Below are 24,153 nucleotides of genomic sequence, written 5' to 3' on the forward strand. Positions count from 1 at the left end.
TTAGTATCTCATTCTACATATCGTAAATAATACCTCTTAGTAATTCTATAATTAGTAACTAATTCTATATATAGTAAATACTATGTCTTAGTAATTCCACAATTAGAAATACTACCTCTTAGTAATTCCACAATTAGTAACGAATTATATATAGTAAATACTACCTCTTAGTAATTCCACAATTAGTAACGAATTATATATAGTAAATACTACCTTTTAGTAATTCCACAATTAGTACCTAATTCTACATATAGTAAATACTACCTTCTAGTAATTCTATAATTAGTAACTAATTCTATATATAGTAGATACTACCTCTTAGTAATTCCACAATTAGTACCTAATTCTATATATAGTAATAAATAGCACCGCTTTGCAAAGCGTGCGTAACCCCTCAGCCCATGCATGGTGGAAACCAATCAAGATGGCTGCCATGGCGGCCATATTGAAAATCGCAGAGCACCCATTTTCGAAAGGAACCTTCCTCTCCTCAACCCCAACACACACTGCAAAAAATGGATTTAATCGGAAAAGCCATTCTCCTTGAAATTGACGGAAACCAAAAGTTGACGGACGCCCGGACGACAATACCCCTTAGCCCAATTTGGGCTGAGGGGTGAAAACTACCGCGTAGTCATTCCACAATTAGTAACTAATTATATATATAGTAAATACTACCTCTTAGTAATTCTATAATTGGTACATAATTATATATATATATAGTAAATACTACCTCTTAGTAATTCCACAATTAGTACCTAATTATATATATAGCAAATAATACCTCTTAGTAATTCCACAATTAGTACCTAATTCTATATATAGTAAATACTACCTCTTTAATTCCACAATTAATAACATTCTATATGTAGTAAATACTACTTCTTAGTACTTCCACAATTAGTACCTAATTCTATATATAGTAAACACTACCTCTTAGTAATTCCACAATTAGTACCTAATTCTATATATAGTAAATACTACATTTTAGTAATTCCACAATTAGTACATAATTCTATATATAGTAAATACTACCTCTTAGTAATTCCACAATTAGTACCTAATTCTATATATAGTAAATACTACGTCTTAGTAATTCCACAATTAGTACATAATTTTATATGTATTAAATACTATGTCTTAGTACTTCCACAATTAGTAACTAATTCTATATATAGTAAATACTACATTTTAGTAATTCCACAATTAGTACATAATTCTATATATAGTAAATACAATGTCTTAGTAATTCCACAATTAGTACCCATTTCTATATATAGTAAATACGATGTCTTAGTAATTCCACAATTAGTACCTATTTCTATATATAGTAAATACTACCTCTTAGTAATTCCACAATTAGTACCCAATTCTATATATAGTAAATACTACCTCTTAGTAATTCCACAATTCATACATAATTCTATATACAGTAAATACTACCTCTTCGTAATTCTATAACAGAATAAGACAATTTAAAAAGTAAAAAAAAGGTTGCACACTAAATCAAGTGAAACAAAATGAATCCTAAACATTATTGAGCAACAACTGAGGTCTGTGTGTGTGTGTGTCTCTGGTTGTTATCGAGATATGTGGGTTTTAGAAGGTGAACTTGGCACACCGGATTCTGGCACACCCCTTGATTTTTTCACTTTTTATCGTGTTACAGCCTGAATTTGAAATGGATTAAATTGAGATTTGTTGTCACTGATCTACACATAATACCCCATAATGTCAAAGTCTAAGTTTATTTTAGAAATTTAAATATCAAATTTACATAAGTATTCAACCCCCTGAATCAACACTTTTTTTTTTTTTTTTTTTCTTTCTTTTTTTTTGTATACAATATCGAGGCTCGTGAAAGAGCGAACATTAATCACACAGAAAGACAAACCGACACATAAAACATATAACATAGGGAGCGGTAGACAAGATGGGGAGAGAGGGGGAAGGACACAAACACAACATTTGAGAGCAGGGACCGAGAGACATGGAGACATCAAGAGATCTGAGAGAGGGCGAGGGCTTTGGGGGGGGGGGGGCGTGGGAAGGGGGCAGTGGGAGAGGTATAAAACATATGGACACTGCCAGGACTTCCAGGAAAGAAGTTGGAATTTCAAACAAGGTGGATCTGGGGTGAATTAGCGGGGGTAGAAAAGATCAAGGTTTTGGATGGGGGAAGATAAGAGATGGTGGTGAACAGCTGTTTTAAAGACCTGGAGGGAGGAGTGGGATTGAAGGGAGTGAGGGAGTTTGTTCCAGAGGCGGGAGAAAAGAGGAATGAAAGAGTGAAGGTGAGCGGAGAGCCGAGATTTTGGCAGTTTAACCATCAGAGGGTTGCTGGCAGATCTTGTGCGACCTGTAGGAATATTTGGGGGACAGAGCACAGAGAGAGCTGGGGGTGCAAGGCCGGAGAGGAGTCGGTAGAAGACAGAAAGACAACCTACCTGCCTGCGGTGAGTGAGTGAAAGGCCCTCAGAGATAGCTTCATCGCGGGAGATTCCAATAATTCTGAAAGCTTTGGTTTCAACAGCGTGAAGCCGAGCTAGGTGTGAGGCAGGAGCACCGGCCCATAGGGGAGAACAGTATTCCATTGAGCTGCGAATGAAAGCCTTGTATGTGGTGAGGAGCTCAGGTGTGCCGAGGAAGGACTTCGCACGACGGAGGATGCCCAGTCGGCGACTGGCTTTGGATGCCAGCTTGGAAATGTGGTTTTCCCAAGAAAGATCATGGCAGATAGTGAGACCCAAAATCTTGAGCGACAGAACTTCTTGGAGAGGATTGTTGAGAAAGTAGATGGGAGGGTTGTCCAGTCGATCTTTTCGGAGAGACATAGTAAGAGTGTGAGATTTGTCAGGATTGAAAGACATGTTCCACTTGTTTGACCAGTCTGTGATTTTGTCCAGGTCTTCAGAGAGTGAGGAGGCAGCAGACTGCCGATCTGAGGGAAGAGGAATGGAGCGGCAGAGAGTGGAGTCATCAGCAAAGAGATAGAGAGGATTTTCGAGAGAGTCAGAGAGATCATTGATGAAGACCAGAAAAAGCACGGGGCCCAGAACACTGCCTTGGGGAACTCCAGCCTGAACAGGAAGAGGAGATGAGAGAAACCCATTCAGGGCCACACGTTGACGACGACTAGAGAGGAAGTCCGCCAGCCATGCGTGGAGATTTCCATGGATACCAAAGGAGGAGAGTTTGGTGAGCAGAGCGGGGTGCCAGACCGTGTCGAAGGCACGTGATATGTCGAGGGAGACAGCTCTAATTTCCTGTTTGGCATTGAGGACCTCCATCCATTGTTGAGACAGCAGAAGCAGCATGTCCAGAGTAGAGTGACCTGGTCTGAAACCAAATTGATGATCAGAGATCAAGCCATTGGAGAAGAGGAAAGATTTCATATCAGAAGCAATGATGGATTCCATGACTTTGCTGATAATTGGGAGAAGGCTGATTGGTCTGTAGTTGCTAGGATCTGTTTTTGCACCTTTTTTGTGCAAAGCGGTGATGTTGGCTGATTTCCAAGCAGATGGCAGTTGACCTTGAGCAAAAGAGAGGGTGAAGAGAACAGAGAGAGGGTGAGCTAGAGCAGCAGAGCAGGATTTTAGGACCCGTGGGCTGATGCCGTCGGGTCCAGTTGCAGAATCAGAGTCGAGGGTTGACAGAAACTTTTCCACCTTGTCAGGAGGAAAGGACACGGAGTCCAGGAGCAGCAGGGTACGACTGGGTATGGTGGGTACAGAGAGGGATGGGTTTGGGACACAAGATTTAGAGGCAAACACAGAGTTGAGGCATTCAGCTTTTTCACGTGCGGAGTCAGCTGTGTAGCCGTTTGAGGTAAGGGAGGGGATGGAGGGGGAACAAACACCAGAAACGGATTTGACCAGACGCCACCAGGATTTGGAAGAGGGGGACAGATAAGAGAGTTCGGTCTTGAGAACGGAGAGATATTGTTTCCTGGCTCTCCTGAGGGTGGACACACACTTGTTTCGGGCTTTGTGAAAGGAAATGAGATTTCCTTCCGTTGGATTTGCTTTCCAGGAGACGAAGGCAAGTTGTTTCTGGGCAACAGCCTCACCACAAGATTCCGTGTACCATGGACGGGAGGAAGGGTATGACAACTGAAGACGAGATGGGATAAATCTGTGCATGAGAGAGAGCAATTTACTTTGGAAGAATTCCCAGGATGAGTTGATGTCAGAGGTGGTAGAGATGGGAGACCAGTCCAGATGATTGATGGCTGCTTGAAGACCGTGCCAGTTGGCCTGAGTGAAATGCCAGACTCGTCGACGCTGAGCAGGCTCCCTGAGGATGGTCAGAGAGATGTCCACTTTAACAAGGACATGATCAGATGATCCGATCGGAGCAGAAGAGCAGCAGACATTTTCAGGGAAGTTAGTCATAACCAAGTCCAGAAGAGAAGATGTTCCGTTGACTGAGATCCGGGTCGGGAAATTGACAGATTGTGTCAGTCCCAGTGAGTCGCAGAAGTCCTTTGCAAACACTTCATAAAAGCACCTTTGGCAGTGATTACAGCTAAACACATCAACCCGACTTTGCACAGATGGAACCGCTTGGCCTCACCGCAAGGCATGTTTCAACGCTTTGACAAATGACTCAGCCTGACCATTGGTAGCCGGGTGGTAAGGCGCCAACTTCAGGTGTTTGATACCATTAGCATGCATGAACACAGCAAACACCTCAGATACAAACTGCAAACCATTATCCGAAAGTAAAATCTCCAGAACACTCTTGTTCGCAAAAATACTCCGCAGGTGCTCCACCGTGTTGGACTCCATTATCGTGCAGGTATGTACCCTGGTTAGAATAGGTACAGCGTATCCCTGCATGTCGTAAGAGGCGACTAAGAGGGTTGGCGTCAGGAAGGGCATCCGGGTATAAAAACATTGCCTCAAAAAGAGAACCATGACATTTACAACTACATATGGGCAGGGTACAGCCCGAAGTGGAGATCAGTTTCTGAGGTTTGGGACATGGAATGTAGGGACAATGACAGGGAGATCAGGAGAAGTGGTGGAAGTATTGATCAGAAGAGTGGACATATGTTGTGTGCAAGAGACGAGATGGAAGGGAAGTGGTGTGAGAATGGTGAAGGGTAGGCAGGGACAGAAATACAAGTTTGTGTGGCAAGGGTGTCCGGAGGGCGTGAATGGTGTTGGTGTCCTGTTTTCTGAGGAGTTTGTAGACAGTGTGGTGAGTGTGACTAGAGCGAGCGATAGGTTAATGATGGTGAAAATGATGATTGGAAAGCTCTTGGTGAACGTCATCTCGGGAAATGCTCCGCAGGTTGGTCGAAGCGATGAAGAGAAGGACAAGTTCTGATGTGCGATAGAGAAGCTGATGGAAAACGTGAAAGATGAGGAAGTTGTTGTGGTAGGAGGAGACCTAAATGGACATGTGGGAAGGTGTATGGATGGTTTTGAAGGAGTTCATGGGGGTTACGGACATGGTGTGAGAAATGGAGAAGGTGAAAGGATTTTGGAGTTTGCTAATGGAGCTGATTTGTTGATTTGTAATACTCAGTTCCAGAAAGAGGATAATAAGCTTGTTCCATACACGTCAGGTGGGTCGACGACAACCGTTGACTACCTGATGGTGCGTAGGCGAGATAGGGGGCACCTCCGGGACACAAAGGTGATCCCGGCGGAGGAGGCCGTTTCACAGCACCACTTGGTTGTCTGCGACATGAGGTTGAAAGGTGCGAGGAGAGCTCCGTGGGTGAAGTACCAACCGAGAATGAAGGTGTGGAGGTTGAAAGACGTGACAGTAAGGGAGGCATTAAAAGAGAGGCTGAGTAGGGTAGAGGATGATGTGGTTGAGCTTGAACGTGGTTGGATGTCAATGAAAGATAGTCTGTTGGGAGCCGTTGGTGAGGTATGTGGATGGACAAAAGGACCACCGAGGCACTCGGAAACATGGTGGTGGGATGAGGAAGTTGGAAAGAGGATTGATGAGAAGAGGAAGAAGTTCAAGGAGTGGCAGAAGGTGAAGGGTACGGGAGCAGAAAAAGCAGAGCATGAAAGTTATAAGGCAGCCAAGAAGGCTGCAAACAAAGAGGTAGCAAAGGCGGAGGAGGCATGTAGGAAAATGTTCGGAGAAAGCTTGGATTCGGAAGAGGGTCAGAGAGCGGTATTCAGGATTGCAAAGCAGATAGCGAAAGAGAGGTGTGATGTGATGGGGGTGAGTTGCGTGAAGGATGAAGTGGGACAAATCGTTGTGGACCCAGATGGAATTAAAGGAAGATGGAAAAGATATATGGAAATGCTGTGGAATACAGAGAATGAATGGGATGGCAACATAGAGAGTAACCCAGTTTTAGGACCGGCAGAGAAGATAACTGAGAAGGAAGTTGAGGAAGCGATAAAAGCAATGAAGAGTAGAAAAGCGGGAGGGCCGACGGGAGTTGTGGGAGATATGTTGAAGGCAGCAGGAAGTTGGGGTGTGAAGAGAATGACAGAGATCTGTAATCTGGTGGTAAAAGAAGGCCGCATTCCAGTGGTTTGGGAACTGAGTCCCCTCGTCCCTCTATACAAGGGGAAAGGTGACCATCTGGAGTGTGGCTCGTACCGAGCGATAAAGTTATTGGAGCATGGAATGAAGGTATTGGAAAGGGTGTTGGAGAGGAGGGTAAGGAAGAAGGTGAAGATCGACGAAATGCAGTTTGGATTTATGCCAGGAAGAGGAACGACAGACGCGCCTTTATTGTGAGGCAGTTGCAGGAGAAGTACATGGAGAAGAGGAAGAAGTTGTTTCTTGGGTTTGTTTATCTGGAGAAAGCATTCGATAGGGTTACACGCAAAGTATTGACATGGGCATTGAGGAAGTTAGGAGTGGAGGAATGGTTGATCACAGTAGTGATGGCAATGTACAAAAGAGCGCGCACAGCTGTAAGGACGAAGGACGGGAACAGTGGTGAGTTTGAGGCGAAGGTGGGAGTGCATCAGGGGTCGGTACTAAGTCCACTACTATTTGTAGCTGTGATGGAGGTGCTGGCTCAGAACGTAAAGGAGGGTTTACCATGGGAGTTGTTGTATGCAGATGATCTGGTGTTGATTGCGGAAATTATGGGTGGACTGAAGGAAAAGATGAACAAGTGGAAGGAATGTATGGAGACAAAAGGTCTGAAGGTGAATATCGGAAAGACGAAGGTGATGGCAAGTGGTAAAGCATGTGGTGAGGTGGAAAGAACTGGGAAGTGGCCGAGTGCTGTGTGCAGGAAGGGTGTCAGAGTGAACTCCATTCAATGTACAATGTGCGCTGAGTGGGTTCATCAAAAATGTAGTGGTCTAAGAGGGTCATTAACCAGTGTGGCAGCTACATTCAAGTGTAACGTGTGCACAGAGGGAGCTGCAGATGGAGGAAATGTTGAGTTGGATCTTGGAGACGGCGTGAAGCTGGAAGGTGTGAAAACATTTTGCTACCTCGGAGACATGCTGAATGGAGAAGGTGGATCAGACTCGGCAACGGTTGCAAGAGTGAGATGTGCATGGATGAAGTTTCGGGAACTGAATGGCGTGCTGATGAGGAGGGGAGTGTCGTTGAAGCTGAAGGGAAAGGTGTATTCTGCATATGTGAGAAGTGTTATGATTTATGGGAGCGAGACATGGGTAATGAACGTAGAGCAGCAACGAAGGCTGGAAAGGGTGGAAATGCGAATGGTTCGGTGGATGTGCGGAGTATCGTTGAGAGAGAGGAAGACAAATGATGAATTGCGAAAGATGATGGGAATAGAGCCTGTGATTGATGCTGTGAAGAGGAACAGGTTGAGATGGTTTGGTCATGTGTTGAGGAAGGATGAAAGTGACTGGTTGAGAAGAATGATGGAAATGAATGTAGAAGGAAGTAGAAGACGGGGAAGACCGAGAAAGACTTGGCTAAATATGGTGGAAGAAGAAATGCGGGCAAGGGGGTTAACAAGGAGAGATGCAGAAAATATGGCAAAATGGAGAAGATTGTCATGGGGACCGCAAGGCTAACCCCCGCTCTAGCAGGGAAAATGGCCTTAAAATGCATGTTGTTGTTTGTGGACTCCATTATCGCTACTTCTGGCTACTTTGAGTAAGCGCTGATCACCACCAGAACATGCGGCTCATGACTGACCCTGCAAAATCGACATGAGCGCGCTGCCACGTTCTATCATCAGGCATCCATAACGACGACACACGTGAGGGATTATCAGTATCAGTTTGACACGTATCACATGTTTTTCCCGTCCGCTCGATGTCAGCATCAAGCCCGGGCCACCACAACAAACTCCGGGCTAAACTCTTTGTTTTGATCATACCCCCAAAATGACCCTCATGCAACTCAATGAGACAGCGCTGATGTATTAAGCAGCAGGAATGACCACCGTCGTGCCCCACATGACACAATCTTGAGCTAAAGACAACTCAGACACACATGACACATATGGAGCATATTCTGACGTCGAGGGCAACTCGCGCCAACGTCCTGCCAAAATAACGTGCGCAACACGTGACAACACAGGATCACGACGAGCGGCAGCGACCACTTCCGCAACAATTACAGGAGCAGATTAAATCTGTTCCAACATGAACACCTCAACCTCATCCGCAGTTTCGGCACCGGTCTTTGTAGACGGCAATCGAGACAGAGCAGGAAGTTTGATTTCATAGTCGTACGCACTTAGGACAAGACACCATCTCTGTAGTCGAGCAGCGGTAGTGACTGGAATGCCTTTCTGAGGATTAAACAAGAACTGAAGCGGCTGATGATCAGTTGGTAGGAGAAAATGCTGACCTATCAAGTACTGACGAAATTTCAACAAGAAAATGCCGACCAATCAAGTACTGATGAAATTTCAACAAGAAAATGTCGACCTATCAAGTACTGACGAAATTTCAACACGCCCCATACCAAACTCAGCGCTTCACGCTCAATCTGAGCAAAGTTCTGCTCTGCTGCTGTCGGAGCACGTGACGCTCAGCACCGTCACTCATTACTTGAGACAAGATGGCGCCGATGCCGTACGACGAGCTGTCACATGCCAGAATGAGAGGACGTGAAGGTTCGTAATGTGTGAGTACCGTGTCTGCAGTAAGGCGAGCTTTGACTCGTTCAAATGCAGCTTGTTCCATCGAACTCCACCTCCAACGAACATCTCGACGCAGCATGCAAGTCAGCGGAGCAAGCTCAGTGCTCAGGTTGCTGACATACCTCTGGTAATACTGATCAGGCCCAATGAAGGAACGAAGCTGAACTTTGTCCCTTGGGCTGGGCATGTCGGCTATAGTGTCGACTTACTGAGGGGCTTATGACAGCCCCTCTGGGGTGATGACATGCCCCAGGTACTCCACTCACATCTCAAAGAATAAGCATGTCATTGTTCAAGCGAAGACCATAAGCAGCTAACTTAGACATCACCTTGTCAATATTCTCAAGATGTTGTTCGGCCAAGGCGCCCACAATGAGGATGTCATCCAGGTAACATTGTGCAGATAAGTCAGCACAAAGACGATCCATCACCTTCTGCCACATTGCTGGAACTGAAGCGATCCCGAAACAAAGACAGGTATACTGGAACATACCCTGACATGTATTGACGGTAAGGAGGCGACGATCCTCCGGCACGATCTCGAGATGTAAGTACGCATCGCCCAAGTCCCTCTTCGTGAAGTACCGACTCCCTGCCAACTTTGAATATATCTCGTCAATAGATGGCAGTGGATACTGCTCCACGCCTAGGTTGGGGTAACAGTCGCTTTAAAATCACCACACAGGCGAATACCTCCATTCCACTTAAGAACTGTGACCATGGGCATTGCCCACTCAGTGTTCCACCGGTTCAATGATTTCCAAACGATCGAGCTCCGCTTTGATCCGACCACAAAGGGCATATGGGACCTGTCGAGGCTTTCCAAATCACGGACTGACACCCTGCTTCAGGTGCAGGTGAGCTTGAGCACCTTTGAGCTTCCCAAGTTCAGGCCCAAATAGAACTTGGTGTTTTTCCAAGATCCCCTCCAAGCGTGAAGGAGACGGAAATGACGTATGCGCACTGTAAATGTTTGCCCAATCCAGACGAATGGTTTGCAACCAATCACGACCAAGTAGAGATGGTCCAGAACCATCAACCACATGCAGGGGAAACACCACTTGCTGATCCCGATAAGGAACCAACACATCAAATCAAGCCTAATGGCTTTATCATCTCCCCTGTGTAAGTACGAAGGGTAGTGCGTATCAAGGCTAACACCGGACAACCCAAATGACGCCAGATCCGTTTACTCACGAGACTGATGCCCCGGTATCCTCTGTGACGTTGACTGACCTGCCATTCACACTGACAGCCACCACAAAGGTGTGGTCCGCAGCTGACGTCATTGGAAACATGCCCTGTTGATCAAACTCACTGCCAGCGCCGACCCCGACCACATTAACCGATGACGGTGCCAGGCCCCGACACACCCTTTGCACTTGGCCTGTCTTACCACACCGGTAACACACCGCATTCTGAAATGGACAGCTCCCATGAGAATGTGAACCACCACATCCCTGACAAGGCTGCTGCGGTAGTTGTCCCTGTAACGCACTGCTTGCATATACCTAAGAAGAAGAAGAAGAAGAGGAAGACGAAGAGGAAGAGGAAGAAGAAGAAGATTAAGAGGGCGAGGAAGAAGCAAAGAAGATGAAGAATTTTTCCGATCCGCCGATCCAGTTGGACAATTACAAACACGTGACCCCCCTCCGTCCCCCCCGTCCCCCCCCCCCCCTCGTACCTATGCCATGGCATTAATTAACCGCAGAATCCAACCCAACAATGGCGCGAACATCCTTTCCAGCTTGTTCCACAACAGCGGCCGTTTCAACCGCTTTAGCAAACAAAATCTTTTCAAACGTTATCCGTAAAATTGACGCGACCATCTTCTCATCTCGCAACTCCACGATAAAATGATCCTTCAATCTTTGTGGTCGTTCATCGTCACCAAAACGACAATCTCCCGCCAATTGCTTCAGCCTGGCCACGAAATCAGCTACCCTCTCATCGGGAAACCGAACCAGGTTGTCGAACTCGTACGGTGATAACTGTGGTGACTCGCCCGGTTTAATGTGATCGTGCAGCGTCTTGACTATGGACTCGTAGGTAACAGCATCATCCGACGTTCTCGCCGGCGAAATCAAGTCACACAGCAAACGCAAAACCTCTGTGAGAAGGACGATGGAACAATCGCTTTCTGCTTCCCGCCATGACGATGTCGTTAGCGATGAAATAAAAACTCAGCTGCAGCGCAAAAAGTTCAAAGTTATCCCCAGCATACTCCGGGAACTTTCCATACGACGTAGCCATGGTCCGAAAAATCCTCGTCGCCAATTGAAATGTCTTTGTTACAAAGATGCGGACCATCTTTATTCCAGGGAACGGCAACGCAGGCCTGCTCGGCCCCGCCCACAGCGGCCTCGCTCGGCCCCGCCCACAGCGGCCTCACTCGGCACTACACCTTTCAGGGCCCGAATTTTTTTAATGTTGTGAACAATCTTTGATACATCATGAGTGGTGAAGGTTGTTGTCAAGTTTCATCGAAATTGTGTGTGTAGTTTCTGAGAAGAAAGCAAATAACTATTTGTGGGGTGGGGGGGGGGGGGGGGGGAGAGGGAGAAGGAGAAAAACCCCCAGTAGACCCCTCAGGGCCAAATTTTTAAAATGCCGTGAACAAACTTCGGTACTTCACGAGTGATGAAGGTTGTGGTGAAGTTTCATCGAAATCATGTGTGTAGTTTCAGAAGAAAAAGCAAATTCCTATTTGGAGGGGGGGGGGGGGGGGGGTCAAACCTGGGTCCACTTTGACCCCGGTAAACCCCCTTAGACCCCGATTTTTTTTTTATGTCGTGAACAAACTTTAGTCACAACACAACAAATATCATTTGTGCCAAGTTTGGTCACAATCTCATCAGTGGTTTCGGAGAAGAAGTTGCAAGGGTTGACGGACTGATGGACGGACGATGCGCCATCGCATAAGCTGCCCGGAACTATGTTCCAGGTGAGCTAAAACAAAGGTAGATACTTTGTGCGTGGTGGTGGTGGTGGTGGTAGTGATGTGTGTGTATATTGAGGTGTAAGTTCTCTACCTCAAAATAATTATATTGACAATTATCACGGGCTATATTTACCATAGATTCTCTTTTTAGCCGCGTCGCAGACGCTGCTCATAGAGTGCCCTCTGCTGTTGTTGTTCTTCTTCTTGTTCTTCTTGTTCTTGCAGAGAAGACAAAACCTCAAAGCTCCACCCATTCTGGGAACCATAGCTCCACCCATTGTGGGAGAGGCTTCATATAAACAAATATCCACCATTTTATTAACTCGCATACCTTGGAGGCCTGTTTTGTAGGCCCGTGGTGTCTTCCTCTCTCACACAGTTTTATTTCAAATCAAATTCGATATATCATTTCATTTTTCACAGTCGCTAACATAGTTTTAGACTCGGTTGAAAAAAAACTGGAAGAAAATCCGATGAAAGTTGCCCTTTATAGAACGAAATGAATTCTCAAAGGCCTGTAACTTCAGGTCCATCGAGATTTTTTTTTTTTAAATCGCAGCATGGTCAGTCATACACCGCCCGAAATAACAGACGGGAAAATGCCGAGATATATATATATTTTGTTTAAATCGCGGCATGGTCAGTCATACACCGCCCGAAATAACAGACGGGAAAATGCCGAGATATATTAAAAATTCGTCGCCACACACGGGAAATTGCCGAGATATATTTTCACTTTGCACAAAAATAATATCAAGTAATCGAATCAATAGGAATGTCCTGTGCCTATAACATCGACGTTATAGGCACAGCTGCATCTAGGCATTGTGTAACATCGACGCGGCTTTTGTTTTTAATATAAAACTTTTTGTACTTGTTACACCTCGGGTGACAAATATCCCCTGATGACGTTCTCGTCACATATTTGAAAGGAGACTCTAGTATGGAGGAACTGTGAAAGATCGGAGAATTTTACCCTTTTCTGCATGAGCAGGTTGTGGTGTACTCTTGGAAACGGCGACCTCTTGGAGCAACTCGTCTCACACTCGGGAAACTTTAAAGTTTGCCAAAGATAAGAGACTTCAAAAAAGGTAATTGCAGGAGTATTCATTCTGTAACCTGTGTGTGTGTGTGTGTGTGTGTGTGTGTCACGTTCTGTAAGAGCTCAGCAAAGCTCCTCAATCATGTAACAGCAAGCAGTGGTGGCTCGATGGAACCTGTACTCAATACCTGAAAAATACCCGACACGTTAAAAAAACTTTTTTTTGAAGTTTTACACATTTCGTGTTATTTCGGAGCCTTGACCCATATTGTCGATAAGTAGGGTTGGTGCCACCGAGAGGTATTATAGTAAATTTAGAGCTAGCGAGTTAGCATTTGCCATTTTCAGGGTCAGTGCAAGTGCAACCACGTGGCAAGCTGAGTGGTCACATCGAGCGGCAAAATTTGTGGGGGAAAGGGGAAGGGCCGGAAAACCATGAATGAATTATTCATGAAATTACACGAGTAGCAAACAGACTTCAGCAGTGGGAAATGAAGAGTCTACATATGCTGATATACATCACTCAAATTATATAGAGGAGACTAAAGATGTAAGAGTTATTATTATTTACTTATTTTGAATACATGGTCTTCACTTGTGGACGAAATAGGACACAGAACAGATCAGGACACAATACTGTATATACTGTATTAGAGAATATTCCAGAGAGATTTGTTAGACGTGTGAAGATGTTCAAGAGAATTGACAGAATAGATGTAGATATTTTGAGATGGTGTTATGAAACAGATGAGTTCAATTTAATATTTTTCTACTTTCTTCATCTTATTGGACGAGGAGACCATATTTGATACAATTTGATTACGTCCGCCACCGAAGGTGGATGGGGATGGTTTTCACCCCTGTCGGTTTGTTTGTCTGAAGATCTGGATCCGGATCTAGATCTGAGAATTATTTAAGTGATTCTTCACCATTGAGAGATAGATAGGGCCAAAAAGGATAATATATAGCACGATATCTCAAGAAGTTGTGGACGAATTCGGGCGAAACTTGATGGATAGGTTGGGTATGTGACAATGACGAGTTGATTCAATTTTGGTGAAGATTCGAATCTGGATCCGGATACGAGATTTATATTATTTTTAAAGCGATTCTTCACCATTGGTAGAAAGGACCAGAAACGATACATAGCAGGATATCTCAAAAAGTTATGGACGGATTTCGACAAAACTTGGTCGACCGGTTGGGTGTCTGACCTCGAAGATTCGATTCGATTTTGGTGAAGATCTGAATATGGATTCGGATATGAGATTTATTTATTTTTTAAGTGATTTTAAGTGATTTTTTAAAAGTGAAACATAGTATGATGTTTCAAAAAGTTGTGCACAGGTTATGACAAAACTTTGTGGATGCGTTAGGCGACAAGAACAAGCCGATTAGATTATGGTTCATGTCCGAATCCAGATCCGGCCTATCGGTGGAATACAAAATGTGAACTTTTTAACTTTACTTTATTTTTTAGCTTTTTACATGACATTGCAAACAAACTGTTGTTGATTTTGATGTGGATAACAATAAAGTTCAAGAACCGTTCACCTTGGTAAAGGTGTGCTCTCGACCGGGTGCCGTTGTAGTTTGAGATGTAAAGTTCGAGCTCGGAATACATTCGGAAAAAACATGATTTCATTGTATAGACGGTTCAGAACGACATTCCATGATGATGAACGACATTCCACGATGATTAAACAACTGCTGCAATTTTGTTTTGTAGATAAACTATTGGGTACCGAATTAAAGAGAAACTAGAACGGAAAACGGTAGAGCGCACACCTCCGCCAGGCTGAACAGTTTGTTTTGTATGCGGATCTGGATTCAGACTTGAACCAAAATCGAATCGGCTGGTTCTTGTCGCCTAACGCATCCACAAAGTTTTGTCATAACCTGTCCACAACTTTTTTTAATATCATGTTATGTAATCGCTTTTCGCCCGATCTCTCAATGGTGACGAATCACTTAAAAATTACATAATACTCGTGTCTGAATCCACATTTAGATCTTCACCAAAATCGAATCGAACATCCTTGCCAGACACCCAACCTGTCCACCAGGTTTCGTCCAAATCCGTCCACAACTTTTTGAGATATCTGGCTATGTATCGTTTTTGGCCCTCTCTACCAATGGTGAAGAATCACTTAAAAAATTATTGTAGCCGGATCTGAATCCGGATCTTCACCAAAATCCAATAATTTCGTCCTTGTCACACATGCTACATCTCTGCCAAATTTCGTCTGAATCCGTCCACAACGTTTTGAGATATTCTGTTCACAAACAGACAGACAAACAGGGGTGAAAACATAACCTCCATCCACCTTTTGTGGTGGAGGTAATAAAAATGATTCTACTAATACATTTCCTTAAATGTTGTTATACAAATAAAAATCATCAGGATTTATTTATTTCAATTTTTATTCGCCAGGCTGAACAGTTTATGTTTTGTATTCCACTGATAGGCCGGATCTGGATCCAGACTTGTACCAAAATGTAATCGGCTTGTTCTTATCAACTACCCAACTCATCCACCAAGTTTCGTCCACCTTTTTTGGCGGACGTTAAAAAATAAAATGACAAGAAGACGTCATGCAGAGCACGATACTTGCAAAATTCACCTCCCTCCCCACTCCCCCCCACCCCCCCCCCCCCGAAAAAAGGTTGCAATTGATCCAGCAAATTGTACATTTCATCAAGATCAAAATCGTCGATCTTGATCAAAGCTCAGTTCAATAGAACGAAAAGTGATAATTTTTAAATTAAAATTGATGCTTTTAGGAGTTTGACCATGAGTTAACCTTTGATCTTTTGACCTCAAAAATAGTTTGTTTCCCAATTCAGTGAGGCGCTATGTAAATGCTGTTCAATTAACAAGTCAATCGGATGAAAATTGATGATTTTTCAGATTCAAATTGATGATTTTAGAAGTTTGACCTTGAGTTGACCTTTAACCTTTTGACCTCAAAAATAGTTGGTTTCCCAATTCAGTGAATCAATGTGCAAATGCTGTTCAATTAACAAGTCAATCGGATGAAAATTGATGATTTTTCAGATTCAAATTGATGATTTTAGAAGTTTGACCTTGAGTTGACCTTTAACCTTTTGACCTCAAAAATAGTTGGTTTCCCAATTCAGTGAATCAATGTGGAAATGCTGTTCAATTAACAAGTCAATCAGATGAAAATTTATGATTTTTCAGATTCAAATTGATGATTTTAGAAGTTTGATCTTGAGTTGACCTTTAACCTTTTGACTTCAAAAATAGTTGGTTTCCCAATTCAGTGAATCAATGTGCAAATGCTGTTCAACTTTCAAGTCAACAGGATGAAAATTGACGATTTTTCAGATGCAAATTGATGATTTTGGATATTTGACCTTGAGTTGACCTTTGACCTTTTGACCTCAAAGGTAGTTGGTTTTCCAATTCAGTGACTCAATGTGCAAATGTTATTCAATTTTCAAGTCAATCGGATGAAAAATGACGATTTTAGAAATTTGATCTCAAGATGACCTTTGACCTCAAAATCAATAGGCTTTTCCGGTGTGACGACCTCTACAACTTGTTGAAGTTTCGTGACGATCGATTTGGAAATGTGACCTGTAGCCTGTAGGCGAGTAACAAACAAACAGACAGAATAACAAATGCAACCGATTAATATACTTGAAAAATCTTCGATTTTGCAAGTAGTAATTATAATAATAATAATAATAATAATAATAATAATATAATAATAATAATTATGGACACCCGTACTCTTGAAAGAGCTTAATAGAGTTCACAACAAGTTGAGAAATGTTTTCGAGGCTAGAAATAAACTCAGACAGATTGCAGGATCAACTTGCTCAGGCCGAAGTTTGCTCAGGATGCCGGTGATTTTAACCTGTTTTATTTTTCGCGAAGGACAACCTTGGGATCTTCAACGGCCTCCAACGACCAATTCTGGCAGGTGGTTCCTCGTGCTTAACATCCTCCTGACGGATGGCGCCATGTTGGTACCTGTATACAAAACACCAGGGTGGTAGTGTATAGCTGGGCCTAGGTTCTCATACCGCTGAGGTAAGCTAAACAATAAAAATGCAAAAACGTTTACACCGCTTCAGATAACGTTTCCAATAAGCAAAGGAAATCTCTTCGTCATTCATCGTTTTCTATGTTCGAAGTAACATCTTCAAAACTCACATTTGGGAAACTTGGACACGGGAAAGCCGAATGTGATTGGAAAAAAGCCACAGATTTTAAATTGCATTTGCCTTGCGACGCAAATGCACCGGTACCTATTTGGTACCTACTTGGTACCGGTACCTATTTGGTACCTAGTTAGTACCTACTTGGTACCGGTACCTATTTGGTATCTAGTTAGTACCTACTTGGTACCGGTACCTATTTGGTATCTAGTTAGTACCTACTTGGTACCGGTACCTATTTGGTATCTAGTTAGTACCTACTTGGTACCGGTACCTATTTGGTACGTACTTAGTACCTACTTGGTACCGGTACCTATTTGGTACATAGTTAGTACCTACTTGGTACCGGTACCTATTCGGTACCTACTTAGTACCTACTTGGTACCGGTACCTATTTGGTACCTACTTAGTATCTACTTGGTACCGGTACCTATTTGGTACCTACTTAGTAACGCTCCCTATTTGGTACCTACTTGGTACTGGTACCTACTATAATAAATTATAGGAGAAAACGCTTCGGACGTGAAAAACATCCCCTCACAAATCGGGATTTTGATTTTTTCCAAGGTTTTTTTTTTCCAAGTTTTGATCACGACCCTGGGTTTGGGAACAACTAAAGGTCATGAACCCATAATCACAACCATTACAAGTGTGGTTCAAGTGGTGGTGCGAAATCGACGTTAAACCCCCACCTGCATCAGCGCAGCCTCTCTCAGACCCATCTCCCACATTCCGTGTGCGTCCGGACCCTATAAATTGCTCACCAAGGGGAAAAACGTCCTCCGAGCCGCAAAGAATCCCTGCTCGACATGAACAGGTTCGAGAAAGCGTGCCCTGATCACCGGTGGAACCTCCCTTGCTAGCACAGGTGGACCCTACCTTGCTAGCACACATCAGGGCAGCCTTGGAGAAGAAACATTCCGGGTAAGCTTTCACAAGTCTAGATTTAAAGATATATCATTAGGTCTAAAATTATCATTTCACATGGAAATGTCCAACCCAATTGTACCTAAATCTTTACCTGTCTACCTATTATTGGAGCACGTAAAAAGTGTGTTTCCTTAAGTTGTATTGTGCCTTTGCTTCTGCTTTTATCACATTTCTCTCTTGCGTAATACTCAAGTCTAAGCTGTCTAGCCTTGGTTCGAATCCCGGCCCAGATATTTACGGTCATCCCGGTTTTTCCCAGGCAAGGTGATTCGTTAATGTGTGTGTCGTCCCTCCAATGGACGTTAAATTGGGTGTCCCATCTGCCAACATTCGTTGGTGGACGATAAAGGTTCCACGATGGCCTCCGCAACACTCCCGCCCTAACCACTTAATCGAACGTCAGGCCTGGCCAGCCGCTTCGTGAAAGACTTGAGCCAAAACCTTCTCCCAGCCAACCCCACAAGAAGACCCTATTTCATAGTAATGTGAACTCATTAAATTATTGAGAAACTCCATGAGTGAATCTTGATCCAGGCATTTTTGAAGAGCTTTCCTTATAATTCACTGTTGCTGGTAAAAATTGGTAGATAAGAACAAAGGGAGAGGGTTTGTTTCCCAGAGGGAATTTGGGGATTTGGGAGAATTTATGGAGTGGGGGTGGAGAGGTGACTTTGTATTATCCCACCTGTTGATTTTTCAGATGCCGTGCTTCTGTTTCCAGTGACGATGAACTCTGATACCTCCGAGAAGAGAAACCAGCTGCTGTTTTGTGCAACAGGTGAGCCTCCAAGTCCTAGGCTAAGTTGTTATTTTTATTAGGCATGTCTGAAATGTTCAATATTCATTAATTCGACCAACCTTCTCTCCACTTTCCTCCCGCACAAAGAAATGAAAAATGATGTCGCAACTGCTGACAAAAAAGATGTCCAAGTTGGTGGGACAAAGCAGTCTCATCCTGAGGGGTTGAAGATCACTGCGAAGACCCGAGAAAGTAAGGCAAGGAAGTCCAAAAACAAGAAGCCACGCTCTTCCAAGTCAACTTCCCACCACAAATCAAAGGGCAAGCTGGGTCGGCGAGGGAAGCATCGGAAAAGCAAGACCAAAAAGAAGGAAAGTGGGGACGGTAAGTTTTTTGCAAGGTTTTCTATGCAATATAAAAAAGCTCATTACACTCACTCACTTACTCACAATTAATGTTTGGTATTTTCTGGGTATCGTAGAAAGCTTAAATTTGGCGTGCCGACGGACATCGGAGCAATACACCGGGAAAAATCACGGAACCATCGGATAGATGGTTCCATAAAAACATTGCCTCAAACAGGGCACCATGATTGCCATGGGGCCCGCAAGGCTAACCCCTGCTCTAGCGGGGGAAAAATGGCCTTAAAATGATCATTCATTTTTATTTTTCATCGGAAACTGTCCGTAAATTAAAATTCACGTAAAAATCTGTATATGCGTACGAAAACAAACAAACCTCAATCAATATCTACCATTTGAAAATTGAAATTTCTATAATCGTAAACTGTGACATTAACATGATAATAATGTCCGTAAATTAAAAAAAAGAAAAAGCATCCGTCAATGAAAATTTACGTTAAAAAACGTAAATGCGTCTGTAAAAAAACAATACAACCTCGATCAATATCTAGCATTTGAAAATTGAAATTTATATAACTGTAAACTGTGACATAAACATGACATTAATGTCTGTAAATTAAAACAGAAAAGGCATCCGTAAATTAAAATTTACGTAAAAAACTATATGTGTACGTAAAAAAAATAAACCTCAATCAATATCGAGCATTTGAAAATTGAAATTTCTATAACTGTAAACTGTGACATAAACATGACATTAATGTCGTAAATTAAAAAAAGAAAAGGTGTCCATAAATGAAAATTTACGTAAATAAACGTAAACGCGTCTAAGAAAAACCTCAATCAATATCTAGCATTTGAAAATTGAAAATTAATATAACTGTAAACTGTGACATAAACATGACAATAACGTCCGTAAATAATAAATAAAAAGGCGTCCGTAAATGAAAATTTACGTTAAAAAAACGTAAACGCATCTGTAAAAAAAACCTCAATCAATATCTTGCATTTGAAAATTGAAATTTCTTTAACTATCAACTGTGAAATTAAAACCTGAATGAAAATGCATGGAAAACAGTAAATGCGTCCCTTAAATAACTTCACTTGCTGTCAAGAAGCAGGTCGGTGATGCTTACCTATAATCATAAAGCTTCCATTTATTATGTACCGATGCACAAAGCAGGATTTGTCATTGCTTATACAATGTGTAAACATACCCCACTAGAATATATAAATGCCATTGGCTCGCCCTGTCTTTCTTTCTTTGTTCCTTATGCATGGCCACATCTTTTAAGTTACAAACTCCACACCCATGGTACAAATACAACTTTGTGTGGGGGATAACATGGGCTATGTGGCCACAGCTTCATGTGGGGATGTAGAAGACTGGGGAGGGGGTTTCGGGAGGGGAGGGGGGCAGTGATTTATATTGTCATGTAAATATGTACCGTGTAGCGCCACCTGGTGGTGTTGGCGGAGGATATTACAATTTCCTTTTTAACCTGGGCAACGCTGAGGTGAAAGCACTCTTCAGCACGTGTAAATTTATTTTAGCAAACAGGACGACTAACAATAGGGTCAGTGAAGCAATGGGCAGGCTCCGCTAGTTAGTTAAAGGTCCGCTCTGCTAGTTGAATACAAGCCTATTCGCAAGCAAAGAGTGCATAAGTTTCATACAAACTGTTTATCCTAGTCTACAAGGCAATTATAATGTATGTATGTATGTATGTATGTATGTATGTATGTATGTATGTATGCGTGTGTATGTATGTATGTCTGTATATATATATATATATATATATATATATATATATATATATAATATTGAAGGAGCTGGGGCTCCCACGTCGATCGGAAGAATGGACGCGACTAAAAAGCTGGAATTCATCCGAGTTGCTTTATTCAAACCAAACACTCAGGCACTCTGAAAAGCCCGTTTATCGGGCAGCAATATATATACATATTATCCCGGAGCGTTTGCCCAGGAAAGGCGAGAGGGGCGTGGCCCAGCGTCCTGGCTGCGGCCTGGCAAGTTGAGGGCGAGCCTGCCCGGGCATGCCCGGGCGTCCCGACCGAGGCCTGGCAAGTTGAGCGCGGGCCTGCCCGGGCGTCCTGGATGAGCCCAGCATGGTGATCGCTCCGCATCCTTGATAGGTGCAAGGCGATTGTGAAAACCCAGCGGTAGCCGCTACAATATAATATTATATATATATATATATATATATATATATATATATATATATATATATATATATATATATATATATATATATGTATGTATATATATATATATATATATTGTTGCGAATATGGAATTTGGCCTCCATATCCGCTTGTAAATATTCCCCTATTTTCTCCGATACTCCCCAACTCTCCCTTACCCCATTCCCTAGTCCCATTGTCTGTAAACAACACCCATTAGAGCCGATCTTCCCCTTCATCCCCCCATTAAATGTCGTGCCCAGGTCCCCCGCACCACACGTAGACAATTATAGGACATCTTGCTAGTTATTCTTAATCTATGTCAGTTAAGGACTTGTTTCCATTAATTATGACTCTTCGTTGCACCAGAATGTGATTATATGGCACCTGTTAGGAAGTTTAGGACCTCCCCATACCTCTCCGCATCTCTTCCCCATGAAGAAGCGCCAACTACAACAACAACAACAAAAGAGGGGGGCGGCGCGGTGACGGCATGGGGAGTGGGCGTCCTCCTTCCGGCTCGGTTAGCCGCCATTGACCACGCGCTCCACGGGGTTACCACGAAGGGGCTCCCTGTCGGCCCCTCGTCAAGGGCGGAGCCGGTAACCCCCGCACCCAATGAGAAGCCATGGGCCGATGCCATCTGGGGCGGCGCTAACGAGCCGAGGGCGTGTCACTCCCCGCCGGATATACGCGGCCCCGCGCCGGACGTGACGTCAGATGCGCCCCGAGCTTGGAAGGACAAGACGCCACCCTCCCGAGCGCTGAGCGACCTCCCCGGCATCTCCACCAAAGTCGCGACCCACGAGCGCTGAGCGACCTCCCCGCATCTGCTGGACACCACCGTACGTGATTCTGTCCCTGAGCCAGGTGCACCTGAGCCATCGACTGCCGCTTTCCTTGCCATCAAATCCCGTGTGAGTCAGCGTTGTCCCGTTTATCTGTGGTCTGTCTAGGGTTAATATAAGAGTGTGTCTAAGTGCCTGTCTTCCTATGATGTCCCTCTCGTCCCTGTAATCTAACCTTTTTCCGTACGAATATACTTGAAAATCGAAACCCTGGTGTCGTATTGTGTCATTATAGCCCAGCCGGGTGTCTTCTCTTTCCTATTGAGCCAGCGTAGCGCGATTAGTTAACATTCGGGCACAATCGGGTAACTTGTACGGATACGGCGGCCATCCCGCTCGGCCCACCATACCATCAAAGTCGTATCTGTAACAATTGGTGTCGGGAGTGAGATTCGAGGCCCGACCAAATTTTGAAAAAAAAAAACGAATAGAGGAAAAAAAAAATTTGGTCAAAATTTGGAGCGGCCGAAATTTGTTTTGTTTTACGAAACTCGAATTTTGCAAGTCGCGCTATGGCGGATCAAGACGGCTGGGGTCCGGTAGGGGAGAGTGAGGTAGGGTCGATCCAGGACCAAAATGAGGGACATGAGGAGAGCGAAGCAGTGAGGGCGGCAGGTTCGCAAAATAGCGCCGTCACGCACGAAGTAGCGGGCGCGCAAAATGGCGCGCTCGCTCACGTGGTTGAAGGGTCCCAAAATAGCGGCGCCGCGGAGGGCGAGCCTGCGGTGGCGGCTGGGGACGCTGGGCAAACCGGGTTTGACCTCAGATTATTCTTGACCCAACTGAATGCAAAAATGGATAGGATGGAGGGCCAAATGAGGGTTGATAGTGGGCGAATAGAGGGCCAAATGGGGGTAATGGGGAACCGGATGGATGCTCAGGGTGAGCGATTAGAGGGCCAAATGGGGGTAATGAGGGACGAAGCGAGGGGTACTGGTGAGGGGTTAGACAAGAAATTTGGGAAGTTAGACAATAATTTTGAGGAGTTAGACAAGAAATTTGGGAAGTTAGACAATAATTTTGAGGAGTTAGACAAGAAATTTGGGAAGTTAGACAATAATTTTGAGGGGTTAGACAACGGGATAAAAGAGGTGAGAAATGGGTTAATGGGGGTAGAAAACAGAATGGCCGCTCAAGAGAATCAAATGGAAGGGATGCAAAAAGGGTTAGAGGGGTTAGAAAACAGTATGGAAGGCAAATTGAGGGACATGAGGGACCAAGCGGAAAGGGAAGTTAAACAAATGGAGCAGCAGATAGAGGGGGTCAGAATGGGGGTAGAAACCAAACTGGATGCTCACAGGGAGGAAATGGAGCAGATGAGGGTGGCATCTGGGCAGGAGATGCAAGTGATGGGAGAGCAGATCAGAAGAGGAGTGAGTGAGGAGGTCGGAGGAGTGCGCGAGGAGGTGAGGCACTGTAAGGAGCACATGGAGAAGGAGGTGAGAAAGGGGACTGTAAAATTGCAAGGGGGCATAGAGGACCTGACGCAGGAGGTGGAGCAGCTGACGGTGGGACAAACGGAGTTAGTGGAGCAGGTTCAAAGGAACACTGCGGTATTAGGAGGGTTAAAAGCGACACAAAACGACATAAAAAACGACTTGATAGCGACAAAGAGGGAATGTCAGATGGTACGTGAGGGACTGACAACGAGGTTGGGCGAGGTGATAGAGGTAATGGAGACGAAGGACCGGCAGGTGAGGACGCACATGGAAACGGTCAAGGTAGCCTTGGAGGACGAGCTTGAGGAGACGTACCGGGGAATAAAAGAGGTGAAGCACAAATTAGAAGAAGTGGAAGAAGGGATGAGTGAAATTAAGAAGCGACGGAGAGG

The sequence above is a fragment of the Myxine glutinosa genome, chromosome 4, assembly GCF_964187855.1.
Source record: "Myxine glutinosa chromosome 4, kmMyxGlut1.1, whole genome shotgun sequence".
NCBI lineage: Eukaryota > Metazoa > Chordata > Myxini > Myxiniformes > Myxinidae > Myxine > Myxine glutinosa.